Source organism: Ochlerotatus camptorhynchus, unplaced genomic scaffold, assembly GCF_037179485.1.
Source record: "Ochlerotatus camptorhynchus isolate MF236.1 unplaced genomic scaffold, CSIRO-AGI_Acam_v1.1 ptg000196l, whole genome shotgun sequence".
Lineage (NCBI taxonomy): Eukaryota > Metazoa > Arthropoda > Insecta > Diptera > Culicidae > Ochlerotatus > Ochlerotatus camptorhynchus.
Genome location: NW_027040686.1, coordinates 5,004,081 through 5,017,901, shown reverse-complemented (window position 1 = coordinate 5,017,901; position 13,821 = coordinate 5,004,081). Strand labels below are relative to the sequence as shown.

Sequence of the window (13,821 nt, the reverse complement as noted above, 5' to 3'; positions counted from 1 at the left end):
ATGAAATTTTGAGTAAATCATATCAAAAAGGTATAATCTTTCTCAACCCCTCTTTATTTAACCGTGGTACTCTCATTTCTTCAGTTTTCAACCGGTAGACGACGCTGACCCAATTCCAACTTCAAACAATATATTGAACGGGTTAAAAGTGTTAAATAATCCACTCGCTTCGTCCATGCGTTCAAATCTCCATAATTAACAAGCTCGAGCGTATTTCATCTAATTAGCAGCAACGGGTCGAACTTCATTTGAATATTAAACTGATTCCGCTCGAATTAATGCAAAATCATTTGAAATTTTCTCAATCCTGACCTAACCGATACCAAAAGCGCCATCACAACTGCAATAGGTTTTCCACTCCTCTCGCTCTCTCTCTCTCAGACTCTCGTATACATAATATGCTTAGACTCAGTCGCCAATTATTATTAAAAACTATAAACGGGAGATAATCTAACTCGACTGTGACCTTCCGATTGCTATCGATAGTCAAACCTTTCAATTTGCCACACTCTATCAGCGGTTTATTCTGTGGCAGTGCTCTCCGGCCCTCCTCTTTTTTCCCATCAGCCACTTAACCGGTGCACACTCATATTAGCTATAAGCTGCATTATTAAACCTAAATCGTGTGAAGCAGCCCAAACTACAATATAATGCATGCGCATTTCCCTTTCCTTTCTCGAGAGAGAGACGTTCATTCGTCCGGCCGCGAAACGGGGGTCCAAAAAAGAATAACCCGTTTTCGATCAATTCCAATCACATAATACATAAAACTGGCACCGGCACTCGTTGTACGTATTTTTTTTGGGACCTTGACTGAAATTTATTGTTTATTTACTTTCCGCTCGCGCTCGTACGACGACGACTTGCCAACTGGAGCACTTTAATTCACGCCATGTGCGGCGCGCAGGTCGATTGCATAATACTTACCTGTCGTCGTAGTAGCTCTACACACACACACACACACACACAATACGGCTTGAGTGGGACGAAAAACCGGGGGTCTTATCTGACCCTTTTGATTGGGTGATAAATAAGCGAGAAGTCGAAGGTGAATGATGGCTCCATTGGGTCACTCTTGATGTTGACCAGAGACAAGGAAATTCGCTTCGCCCAATTCCGTGTCGTAAGCTTTCCAGCCCAGTGCAGGCATTCGTTCGTGATCGACGGTCAAATTTTGAATTGCGCTGCCGAATTTATTGGCACAAGTCGTAGATTTGGTGGCTTGTTTTGTTTTGTGTTGCTGAATGGACGATTTTTTGTTTGTCTATTGAACGGCCGATGAGATTGATATGCTTGGTTTTGTAAAACAAAAATGAATTGCTTTCGAAGCACATGTGAATTTTTAATAGAGGCTATGACTCAACATATTAGGATTGTATTCATTATTTAATCAACTTTTACTCGCTGAATTTGTAACGATTGAATCATTTACAATGATTCACAACGTTGTGGAAAATGATTATAATGTTGCGACTCGCTCATCGGCCTTCGTGGCGCAATCGGTTAGCGCGTTCGGCTGTTAACCGAAAGGTTGGTGGTTCGAGTCCACCCGGGGGCGGAATATTTTTTCCACTGCTTTTTGGGTCCTAACATGAACACGATATCGTGCGTTTGGATACAAATTATCAGTATGTCGCAGATGAATATACTTTCGACGTAACAGGCAGCATTGCAGAAGACCCGAGGGGTTTCTACCAACATGTATTACCGGTCAGTTAAATTACCACGAATGCGATTATTATACATTCAATTAAATTATTTTGTTACTTTTAGATTACTTTGCTTACTGTCGATAACTGGGATTACTACGATTACTTGAATAAAATGAAGAATTACAGTAATGGTTTGCAGTCTCCCAATGAAGGATTTTATGACAAAAATTATAACAACACACGCTATAGCTTTGAAACATTGGCATGTCAATCAAAAAAAATTAATCATTACCTTGCACCAGAGTAAAAAAGAATTTCAGCAAAACCGAATTTAGAAAGTATTACTACCAATCATTTATTTTCGCTATAACGAGACTTGACTGTAGTCTTTATTTAGAATCATCTGCCAAATTTGAATTCCTTATGTAATCACAGTAATCAAAAGTAATATGAAGTAACAATTGATTGATTGATTTCTTTATTAAAGAGACTTTCATCCGAAGGTAACAAATGCAATCTAGAATAAACAAAATTTCGTGATCATCTGACCAGTAATTAATTATGATGGAAGCCCCTGAAGAATACTTAAGTAAGTATGGTACATTTTCAAGCATAAATATTCGTTGAATTACTGTTGCATTTTGACGTAGGACTACGTCAAAATTTCTTTATGGGGGTACACTTTGTGAACACCCAAAATGGAACATTTAACAAAATTATGAAATATTTTGAACGTTAATAACCTCAGCTGTCCCTGGACCAATTTAAATAATTTTCGACGTAGGACTACGTCTTTAATGTCTATACTGGGGGTCACATTAAAAAAATCAAAATTCATACATGTAACGAGAAATCTCAAACACGGACGCAACGATAGAGCGCAAATCGAACAAACGACACATTGCGCATGCTCACAAGAGCGAGCTCGATGCTCGGTTGATCGCTCACCCTTTCAACAATGAATGCAAGGGAGGAGAAAAGCAGCGATAGTAAAAATGCTTGCCAAATCGTTTTCTTCGTCATTTGCTTTCGAGCAACGGACGGATAAGCGTCGGACACCACGTATGAGTGTAACAGCACGCATCGCACCAATCCAAAGACGACGCAGTGCTGCCACATTATTTCCAATTTCAATCTGTATTTTCACCGTAAAAAAATCTTTTTAATCTGTTTCTGGCTGACATAAATCTGTATAAATTATGTAGTATGATCTTATTGCGGATCGTCGTAAATATACTTTGATGTTCAGAAAGTGACTATGAACAAACTCATGGTTAAGAATCTTGAAGAATGGCTTAAGTTTGCTTTCTAAAGAATTAATCTATTTAAAAGACCTCGAAATCCTGAATCTTGATTTTTTTTTTGAGTGATTGGTATCTTTTCAGGGCCACCAATTCAAAAACGGAAAGAGCCTAAATGATCAACATATTTGTTCCATCCACTAGCGGTCCTACGTCTAGCTTCCGTTCGTGTCCCTAGGCACAGACCCTTCTTCTTTTTCACCAATCGGTCAAAAACATTTCTACGCATCTGTTAAATTCAAGACTTTATCATTTTTCATAATGTCACTATTGAAAATTGCACGAATGTGCAACTGATGCTATGATAACTAAAATTATCACCAATTTCCAGCGAAAAGCGATTTCCCTAACATAGATTTCAAAGTTGAATTCCATCCGGTCTCACCTAACGATGTTTATTCAATCCAGTACACAACGATAGGCTCCCCGCAAGCAGCTAGCTATCAAGGCTGACCTCAACCGCTGATCGGATTCAGTTCCAATCACCGTGTGTGGTGGTGTCTGGTAGTCGGCATCAGCAGCAGCAGCAGTGCTTTCGGCGTGTAGCGTTGAACATTGTTCTCCAGTACACAAAGAAAGGCTGCCTGCAAGCAGCGAGCTGCAGCCCACATGAGCATCCATAGAAGGAGGAAGTAGTAGCTCAGCATTACTCAACCATCAACCATCACGACACAACGGTGCTTTTCAGGACCACCATAAATTTGAAAAAGAGTATTTTTTGGACATTTGTCAAGGTCATCAATCGGATGTCAGTTCCCATATCAAGATAGAGTTGGAATTAGGGCGTAACAGTTTTTGTAAACAATTACTTCTTTCGATGAAGTCTTGAAAGTCTAGGCTCGTCCACGCAAATCAACATCACCATCAGGTAAGGTAAGACTTCCCCTGCCCGACGGTAATGTTGGTTTGCGTGGGCGTACCTTGCATTCCTAAAAATCATCGAAGTCGAAGAAGTCATTGTTTTCAAAAGCTGCTACGCCTAATTTCAGCTCTATCTAGATATGTTTAAATCAAACATACCATGTTCTTGAAGGCTACATTGGGGGCGTAATTTCAAAAACCACAACCAGCTCTTTCTTCATGGATTTTCATGAATATGCTTTCGATAGAATTGAAGTGGATCATTGACCACATTGACCTTTCCTGGGATGACCACATTGACTGGAATGCCCTGGGGGGAACCTGTAGTGCGGAACACGACGAGGACTTTACACACCTGCTATGGCCAGCACAGTCGCCGGATTTAAATATAATTGAGCCACTTTGGTCGACGTTGTAAGCTCGTATTCGAAGCGTTTTTCCTCCTCCATCGTCGTTGAAAACGCTTGAACATCGTCTGATCCAAGAATGATACAACATTCCACTAGAAACCATCCAAAAACATTATGAATCAATTCCCAGACGAATCCAAGCTTTTATTGAAGCAAATGGTGGTCCAACATCATATTAGACGGTTCCATTATAACATTTTCGTACAATTTTAAATGACATTCTTAATTTATAAATAATAATTCATTAATAATAGGGGAATTTACGTATTCTCGGCAACCTAAGCAGCGACCTTCTTTCTATAGCCTTTTTCTATATGTAACGCACACATATGCAGTATTGGTTTGTTTACAATCTTTTGCTGCCAGCTGCTCTAACAATTTCAGTCGAAAGAATTGTCAAAAACTGGTTTGAAACGCTTTTACAAAGCTCCAATCTTCTCTAGTGAGAGCGAGTATTGTCGGCAACCAGTTTTTCTTCGGCAACCGTTCCATTTGAACTGCGTGTAAATCTGCTGTTCTATTATCGGCAACTCGAAATCAGCTACAATTTGTAGTGCGTTTGTTTCATTTCCAGAAAACCCTGCTAAATTGCTTTTTCTCAGTGGTAAAAATATAGTCAAATTGAATTCATAAAGAATCGTTTGCATGCATTCAGCGAAGTTTTTTCGTAAGAAAATCCAGTGAAAATAGTGTTGCCGAAAATGGTCTGTCATGCCGAAGCCGTCATTTCCCCTACATAGCTTTGCAAATATCAAATAGCTTTGGAACCCAGATTAAAAGCGCAACTTTTCAAATAAGAACGGTTTATTCGCACTGTCACTTCTGTTTATTTGAAATGCAGGAAATGACACTAACTGATGGTCACTAGCGAGCACAAAAGTGCTGGCGAACACCTCCAGAGCTGACGTCGACAGTCATTTTGTTCATTAAAGAGTTGTTGTTGTGCTCTTGCTACACCTTACATTAATACAAGAGAGAGACTTTTATTGGTCTACAACAACAGAGTTTAAGGACCTAATCTCCCTATCCACTGCTAGTAGTCAATGGTCCATTTCAAGACTTCAGATAGTTCGAGCTGTCGAACGGCATTGTGCAGTGAAAATACAATTTTCCTCTTACATGTTATCCTGGGGCATCTGCTGGTTCCAGAATGAGCTCCCCAATGGCATTGTTTTGTGGAAAAATGTGATTGCATCCTACTACAGGTTCCCCCCCAGGGCATTCCAGTGACTCCGGAAAGGTCAATGTGGTCAATGATCCACTTCAATTCTATAGAAATCCATGAAGAAAGAGCTGTCGCACGGCATGTTTTTGAGTAAAAACGCAATTACCCCCTACTACAGGTTCCCCCGGGAGCATCCCGTGATTCCGAGAGCTGCCAATGTGGTCACTGATCCATTTGAAGTTTAATGAATGCCTATTCATGAAAAACCATGAAGAATGAGCCGTCACACGGCATGTTTTGGTGTAAAAATGCAATTGTCCTCTGCTCCAGGTTCCCCCGGGGGCATACTGGATGTTCCGAGAGTGGCCAATGTGGTCACTAATCCATTTAAAGTCTATCAAAAGCCTATTCATAGAAAAGCTTCCAGAAAAAGCTGTCGTACGGCATATATTGGTGTAAAAACGCAATTGTCCCCTGCTACAGGATCCCTCGGGGGAATCCCGTGATTCCAAGAGCGGCCAATGTGGTCAATGATTCATTTGAAGTTTATGGAAAGCCTATTCTTGAAAAACCATGAAGAATGAGCCGTAACACGGCATGTTTTGGTGTAAAAATGCAATTGTCCCCCGTTCCAGGTTCCCCCGGGGGCATACTGGATGTTCCGAGAGTGGCCAATGTGGTCAATGATGCATTTAAAGTTTATCGAAAGTCTATTGACGAGAAACAATGAAGAAAGAGCTATCACACGGCATGATTTGAGTGATTAAATGATCTGCCCGCATTCAGAACCCTCCACCAGAACCGATTCCAGGGAAATGGCCATATCTCGGTTGATTATAGGCCGATTTTAGTTCTTGGCATATGATTCGCTTTAGAAATGGTTCTTCTTTTGTTGTATTCACTAAAAATATATATATTTAACCAGCATCATATATAAAATTTCACCAAAAATTTAGCAAGTTAGACAAGCCCTCCGGAATCCTGAAATATCTCCGGTATCCGGTGACCAGGATTATTTTCGTGGCTACACCGTAGAACAATATTAGTTTTCCAGTCAAATTCTCTTGGAAGATTTAAAATCGGATCATATTTGACGAAGTTACAACACTCCAAAGTTGACCGAAAATTTGCCTATCCTAGTTATTTTGAGTAACCCCTGTAAGTGTAAGGAACTTTGAAAAAGTTTAGGGAATTTTGAAGAAAATCTAAAAATAATTCTGCAAACTTCTGATACCTTCAGAAATCGCTCTCTTCAACGATCTATGGCTCACTGACTCGTATCCGGACCTCTCGAAACAAAGCTTTGTTGTGTCCATTCCGAAGAACAACACGGCGAGTTAAGAAGCCTTCTCCTTTAGGCCGGTGCTTAGTATCAGTGAATAGTCAGAATTGTTTGAAGTTATTTCGTAGATACGATTAATCGAAATCATTCCTTACATTTGGTTCAGAATATATTCCTACCGAGTCTCAGATGAAATCCAGGTCTAAAATTAATTTGCCATCATCTACCGAAGTAACCAAATAGCCCACTAATTCACATTTTTGCAATATAATATACAATGATAAAGGCTAATATAAAGCTTGAAGGCCCATATAAGCCTTGTATGGCAAAAATTATAATTTGTGGGCTTTTTGGTTACTGAGGTCGGATTTATTTCTAGACCCCCCAAATATTAATTTATTTTTTAACTATTGAAAATTAGCGTAAAAAATTAGTCTGGATGGTCCAAAAATCATGCATTCTTTCATGACAGGAAACAATTTGTGAGAAAATAGACCACAATTTGAGATCTCATACATGAACCTACGGGTACTTCCCATCACATCTATGGCCAGTGACTCACTCTTCCGGAAAAGCATAATTCAATGGTAATTCAATCTCAGCACCGCCCAAAACAGAAAATAGCTCGCTTTTGAACTCATAAACTTGAAACGCACTCACCGAGTAGGTACATTTAGTGGAATAAGCAGTCTAAATGTCATATTAATCAAAAGCGACTGTCGCGCAACACTACACGCACTTCCTGCCCTCATTGGACGCTAAAATTATCTCTCCCTATAAATAAATCTCATCTCCAGCAAAGCGAGAGCGGTTGCTTGCTGATTAATTCCTCACCACCACCACCACCACCACCGTCACTTGCATCGCCTTAGAAAATTGATGGACTCTACTACGACTACGGGAAGTCTTGTGGTCTGAAAATAGGTGCACCACGGTGCCGTGCAGTGCAGTGCGATCCACTTTATTAGATCAGAGTCAAGGTTCTAACTCACTCTCCCAGCTAAATAGCATCCCGTGCAGCCGAGTACCGAGTCGGCCTCATTCCGTCAAGGAACTAACACCACGTTTTCCGTCCGTTGCACACTTTGCGAAAGACGTCACTCTACTTTGCCTCGTGCGATGTGATGATGTGCAGTCAGTCTGTCAGTCAGTCAGAGCAAGGAAGGAAGTTTGCACCCAGCGAGAGAGGGAGAATGCAATTTTGCATCTCTCGAGCATTTCAAAATTGACTGACACTGATGATTCGATGAACCGGAACCGTAATGACAGAATCACGAAATTCTGATGCTCCAAGTTCAAGGCTGGTTCGTGATAAGAAAACAACATTCATCATGAAGATTTCCAGATAAATATGATTCCGTCAGGTGTTGTAACATCCTTTCCTCTGCCGGACCAGAGTTGATGGTTTCCTGTGAAATCCGAACAAAGACCTCTCGGGAAACGGTTTGAATTGAAAACAACCCTTTTGCAACGACTATCACGCAATCTTCCTCCAATCCTATCCCCCACTCACTCACTCCCATCCGCCGGTCAACCCAATCATCGATGAATCGTGCAGCGAGCCCATCGGACTTTTAATAGCTCTCAAGAAGCGACGACGACCGGATGCGACAAACATAGCAACGGCCGTCGTCGTCGTCGTCGTGAGCCAAAGCGATGAGTAGCTGGAAAATCATGTTCCGTCGCACCCTTTCCCATTCCCCGTTGTGTAAAATCGACGCAATGCACTCGCAGCAGCACGGCAAGCATTCAAGTGCGTGTGATGAAAAGTGAAAAAATAACCTGTGCAACTTGCTTCGAATAAATAAACATCACATGCAAGTAGCGAAACCAGAAGATTGCTTCTGTATAACTAACGGGGCGCAGCGAGAAAAAGTAGAAGATGAGCGAACTGGCTGCAATTACACCTAGATCTCCCCCAACCCTCAACCCCTTCTTTTGTTTTCAAGTTCTCCAAACTCGTTCCTGCGTTCGAGGTTCGATGACGATGAAGAAGAAGACGCTGCAGTGCAGGTCTTGGAAGTGGTTGACACCGACACACATGCAACTGTTGTTGTTGTTGTTGCTGCTGCTGCTGCTGCTGTTGCTGCAGATATGCAATTTTCCTTTCGCTGCAGTCGGAGTCAAGCGAGATCGTTGCTTCCTTCCTTTCCTAGATGCTACTGCTGCTGCTGCTGTCTAACGACTTTGGCTTTCGATGCAATAATGCGATGATGCCAGCGCGCGTTCACTTTGAGTGGATTCGGTTTGCCTTACTGCTCTCGTCTAATGGCCTAGTTTGTGCACTTGGGGGGAACTTTTCATAACTTTTGGTAGGGTTGATCTACAGTTGAAATTTTACTTGTGCTATTGGATGTTGGAAATGAAGGGCAACATTATAATCAGAAGGACCACTGCAGTTATTGCAAATTTGTATTGCTGACGCACAATGAAAATGGGCTCTGTATTCGACCAAAGACATATCAAGAATCAGTGCTTGAAGCCTTTGATACTGGCTCGTAAGGCTTCTGAAGCTGACTTCCATGGTTTCAGTTTCTAGTGTTAAGCATTCGTCCTGAAATGTTATCAAATATAATTCAAAAGACCTGTGAGAATTTCCCATTTGGGCTCTGGAGTTAAATTTTAAAACCTCTAAAAAAATATCGGATTTTACAGAACGAAAGTGCCTTGTGGGTTTTTACCGAACATTAAGTGCCAACATCAACCAGAAAAAAACTTTGCAGCTGTCCATAAACCACGTGACAGTCACCAACATATCTCGTAGATAACCCCTTTGAAAGATTTTGCATAAATCTCTAAATCTCATTTGTGGAATTTAACAAAAATTCTAAATGATTATTCAAAAAACTTCAGTTGTGAGTTTTTCTTTTAATCTCATTTGTGGAATTTTACAAAAAATTCGAGTTATTTTTCAAAAACTTCAGTTAGAATTTAACAAAAGCTCTATTTTGAATCTAACTCAAGACGCACAAATTGATAAGGGTGTTTCCATAAACTATGTAGTTATTTTTTGATAGATTTTAGATCGTCCAAACAAAATCTACTTCCCATAGCTGTCGATTTACTTTATGAACAACCTGAACTAGATTTACCAAGAATTCTTAGCTAAATTTAAAAATAAATCCTCTGAGGAACTGTCCACAATTCCTAATGAATGATGGCGTCCATAAGTACAAAACCCTTGTGAAATTTTGCAAAACAATCCACGTTGTAGTTTTAAAAAACTTCACCCACAAATTGTAAACATTTTATCAAAATTCCTGAGTGAAATTTTTGACTCAATAGTGGTAGCTTTCCGGAGCCGATAATTCATTGTTTCGCAACAAAATTTTACTTAATTCTAGGTTTAGTAGGAATTGGGCCGAGTACTCCGAGATTAAAGGGATACATTGTCAAAGGATATTTTCAGGGGAGGAGCTTGTGGTGGGGCTTCGTTGTTTCATCAACGACGGGCGACGATAAGACTCATCGAGTTGAGGGGACTAAACTAACAAAAACTAAAAAAGAAGTCATAAGACGAATTCTTCTACTAGACATTTGCAGAAACACATACAGTGGTCGTGAGTTCTCAGGACGCCTCTGGTCCTAGGTGAGATTGTACAGAAATTATTTATGGGATTTTAAAAAAAATCACTAGTGGGACTTCACAAAAAAAAACCTTAACGTTACTTTGCAAAAATTAATTTGAAATTTTTTTATTAACCCCATTGGAGGCAAGGCATATATAAACATCGTAGCATATTTCAGACCAGTTTAAGACACCACAACGTATTTTCATATACTTAATGGGTGGTTGCAGCATTTGAAGACCTTCTACTTCTTTAAATGCTACGCCGTTTTGGGTGTGGACCCTTATATAATTTTAGCAATATCCATTATCAGTTGCTGAAAAAATTGTTTTATACAGCGGATCATAACCGTTGATTGTGACACATTTTGAGAAATTCCATAAACTCGCAACCCACCAATATTGTAGAGGCAAAATGTCCCCATGACACCAAAAATAATCAAGAATCGACAAAAAAAAAGCTTCACAATGTATTTGAAAACTCAAAAATGGTCTCATATAGGGGAAATGTTGGCTTTGGCAATACCTTAACCTATTATCGTCAGGGCGGTAAACAAATTCTTAGATCACTCAAATTTGGCCAATAGATGCTCTGAAACACAATGTATTCACATGCCAAAATTGAGCTCTCAAGGATGTTCGTTACCCCCTGACGATAATAGTACCCCTTACCATCTCTCTCCAACGGGGGAGTTTGGTAAAGAGAGATGATCAACCCGATTTGTACCTTCCTCAAAGTTGTCCTTGCTCGCTTTCTACTCTCTATATACAATTTTCACACTGCCGCACTCTAACGGAACTATCAACTCTAAACTTTTATCTCCTCATCTATAGTATAAATATTACCGCTTTAGTCTGTTATTTGAAATTAGCATCTTCAACTACATAAAAGACATCTAACCGACAAAATGAGCCATTAACATGCCTAAAATTGCCTTATAACGATAAAATGGATCTAAGCCCTAAACAATTGCCCTATTAACTCCAAAACTGACCTAGAATAGCCAAAAAGCTTAACAAGCGCTGAAATCCCCAAAATGGTGTATGGTTGCTAAAATGGCGTTTTCACACAGGCCTGTGGACTTGGAGACATACTTCAAGTCCCCGCGTTCATCGTACGGGCTAGGCAAAAATGTGCGTCTATCTTGAAAACTGTCGCTTTAATGGCCCTTCGCTCATTTTCAACTTCTATTCAATTTTCATACTGCCGTACTCTAACGGAACTATCCACCTACCCTCTTCTAAAGATCATTCTCTAGCTAATAAATCATCACACTAAAGCTTCATGTTAGCATTTCCAACCAACTCTGAAAATCGTTAACTTCGCGTATGAAGTAACATAAAAAACACTTTGAATTTAGGAAGGTACAAATAGAATTGATCATCTCTCTTTACCAAACTCCCCTGTTGGAGACGGATGATGAGGGGTATTCCCCCCGCCACCACTGGCAAAAAGAGATGATCACCGACACGCTCAAGTACCGACGATGTGTTTGAAACAGTTCTACCGACTTTTACCGCACTCCAGTTGTTATCACGAGAGGTGTATTAATCTAAAGTGGTTCCAAAAACTGCTAAATAGTGATATTTAATCGTTTGCAAAAACATTCAAAAATAACTCATCAGATTTAACATAAATCTTTTGAGGGATTTCACAAAAACCTGGTGATGGATTTTACAAAAATCGCATGTTGCATGTCATGGGCGATTACAAATATTCCTTAAAATGTTTAGGTTAGGTTTTTCTTTATTAGGGAGACTTGCAGCTTGGGGCTGGTTCGGCTCCGTATTCATTAAAGGATACTTCAACAATCACTTGTGAAATTTTTCAAAATATTCCTAATTGGATTTTTCGGATTATTCAACAAAAATCCCTTCTGGAATTTTAAAAAATTTCCCTGGGGATTTTTCATAATCTGCTCTTGGGATTTTACACGAAAATTCCCTGTGGAAATGCCAAAACTTCATATGTGAGATATTACAAAAAAAAACCCTTGTGAGTGTCTACGAATATCCCTCGTCCGATCCTGCTAAAATCATATGTGTAACCTAACTTCAATCCGATGCGGTTGCAAAGCCTTCACGTGAGATTTTATCAAACACTTTTCTTGTACTATTTTTAAAACCCTTGTGAAAATTAACAAAAATCTCAAAATTTACGAAAATCTGAAGAACGGTTTTACAAAACTTCTTTGTAGAATTTTGCAACAATCCGCTTTTGAATTTTACACACACCCTGTGTGTCATGTGTCCCGTCTCGTGTGGGATTTAACATTTTCCTTTGTAGAAACACTCGTGTGCTAGCTCGTGTGAGTTGTCTCGAAAATTCTTTGAGAGAGTTATCATAATTTATTAGTGAGATATCCCTTTAACATTTATTTTATATTTAATGAAAATCCTTTATGAGATTCAACAATATTTGCTTGTGACATATTTCTAAAATAATCTTCTCTCCTTTGATGGGATTTACAGAAAACCTTTTGTGGGATTTTGGAAAAAAACTCCTGAATTATTTTTTAAGAATTGAATTTATTTTAATTTACAGAAAATCTTTCGTATGTATGTGTATGTATGTAAGTAGCCACCATCCTAGCTTGGGTCTTGCCCTGCATGCGGCTCCACTCAACAGCACGATCAAATTTCGTCATCATTCTGAATTCAACACACTGCTGTATGAAGGGCCAAAAGGGGTTGGGTGGGCCCGTAAGCGAGACACTTACGCGAAACCAGTGGGAATAAGAGAATCTCCTTCCAACAATATGGTCCAACAAAACAAATAATGAAATTCGCAATACATGTTAAGCTTTCCACTGGATGGTTTGTTTAAGAAGAGCGCGTCAAATTCATTGCAACTGTTGAAGTGAAATGTAACTATCTAAAATGACAGTACACATTCCCTCCTAGACTCCGGTTGGCACTCCACTCCATTGTTCAGTTACAACTTCAATGATGCCCTGATGCTCCCTCCCGTCCCAGCATTTTTGTTATTTATTATATAAATTTAAATATAATGTAATATATATAATGTTTATAAAATATATAGTGAAATGCAAAATATATGAAATAAAAAGTTGTACAACATTCAAATAACCTAGAGTTTAATTAATTACAATTCAACTTTATTTAACCCATAATAGTATATACACACTTTTTGTTTAATGTGCCATGAAATGACATTACGATGGCATGGCATGTTTTGAAAATATAGTACTAAAGTAATGAACCAATAGACCGAAAATCGAAGTTATTTGGACATGAGACATTATATTTACATGGATATTATTGAATGTATCAACACTGATGGTCGTCCCCACGAAAGATTTTCTGTAAATTAAAAAAAATCAATTACAAAATTCTCCTGAATATTTTTTTATAAAATTTGATTGATTAGAATTTTGGGCATATTTCAAGAATGATCTTTTAACCTTTTGTGGAATTTACAGAAAATTTGTTGCATGATTTTATTAAAAATCTGCGATTTTTTTTTTTTTGAATTTTGAATTTGAATTTTGGCATATTTTAAAAATAATCTTCTAACCTTATTTCTTTTATGTGAGATTTTACTAAACACTTTTCTTGTGC

General features: G+C 39.0%; 1 protein-coding gene and 1 non-coding gene across 2 annotated transcripts in view; one reads left to right on the top strand and one right to left on the bottom strand.

Moving 5' to 3' along the window:
• LOC135702689 (probable serine/threonine-protein kinase DDB_G0267686) overlaps positions 1-13,821 on the bottom strand; it is a 140,920-nt gene that overhangs the window by 12,298 nt on the left and 114,801 nt on the right. The gene's annotated exons all lie outside the window — the stretch shown is intronic.
• On the top strand, positions 1,485-1,558 carry TRNAN-GUU (transfer RNA asparagine (anticodon GUU)). Its single transcript has one exon. It is a non-coding gene; the product is annotated as a tRNA-Asn (tRNA).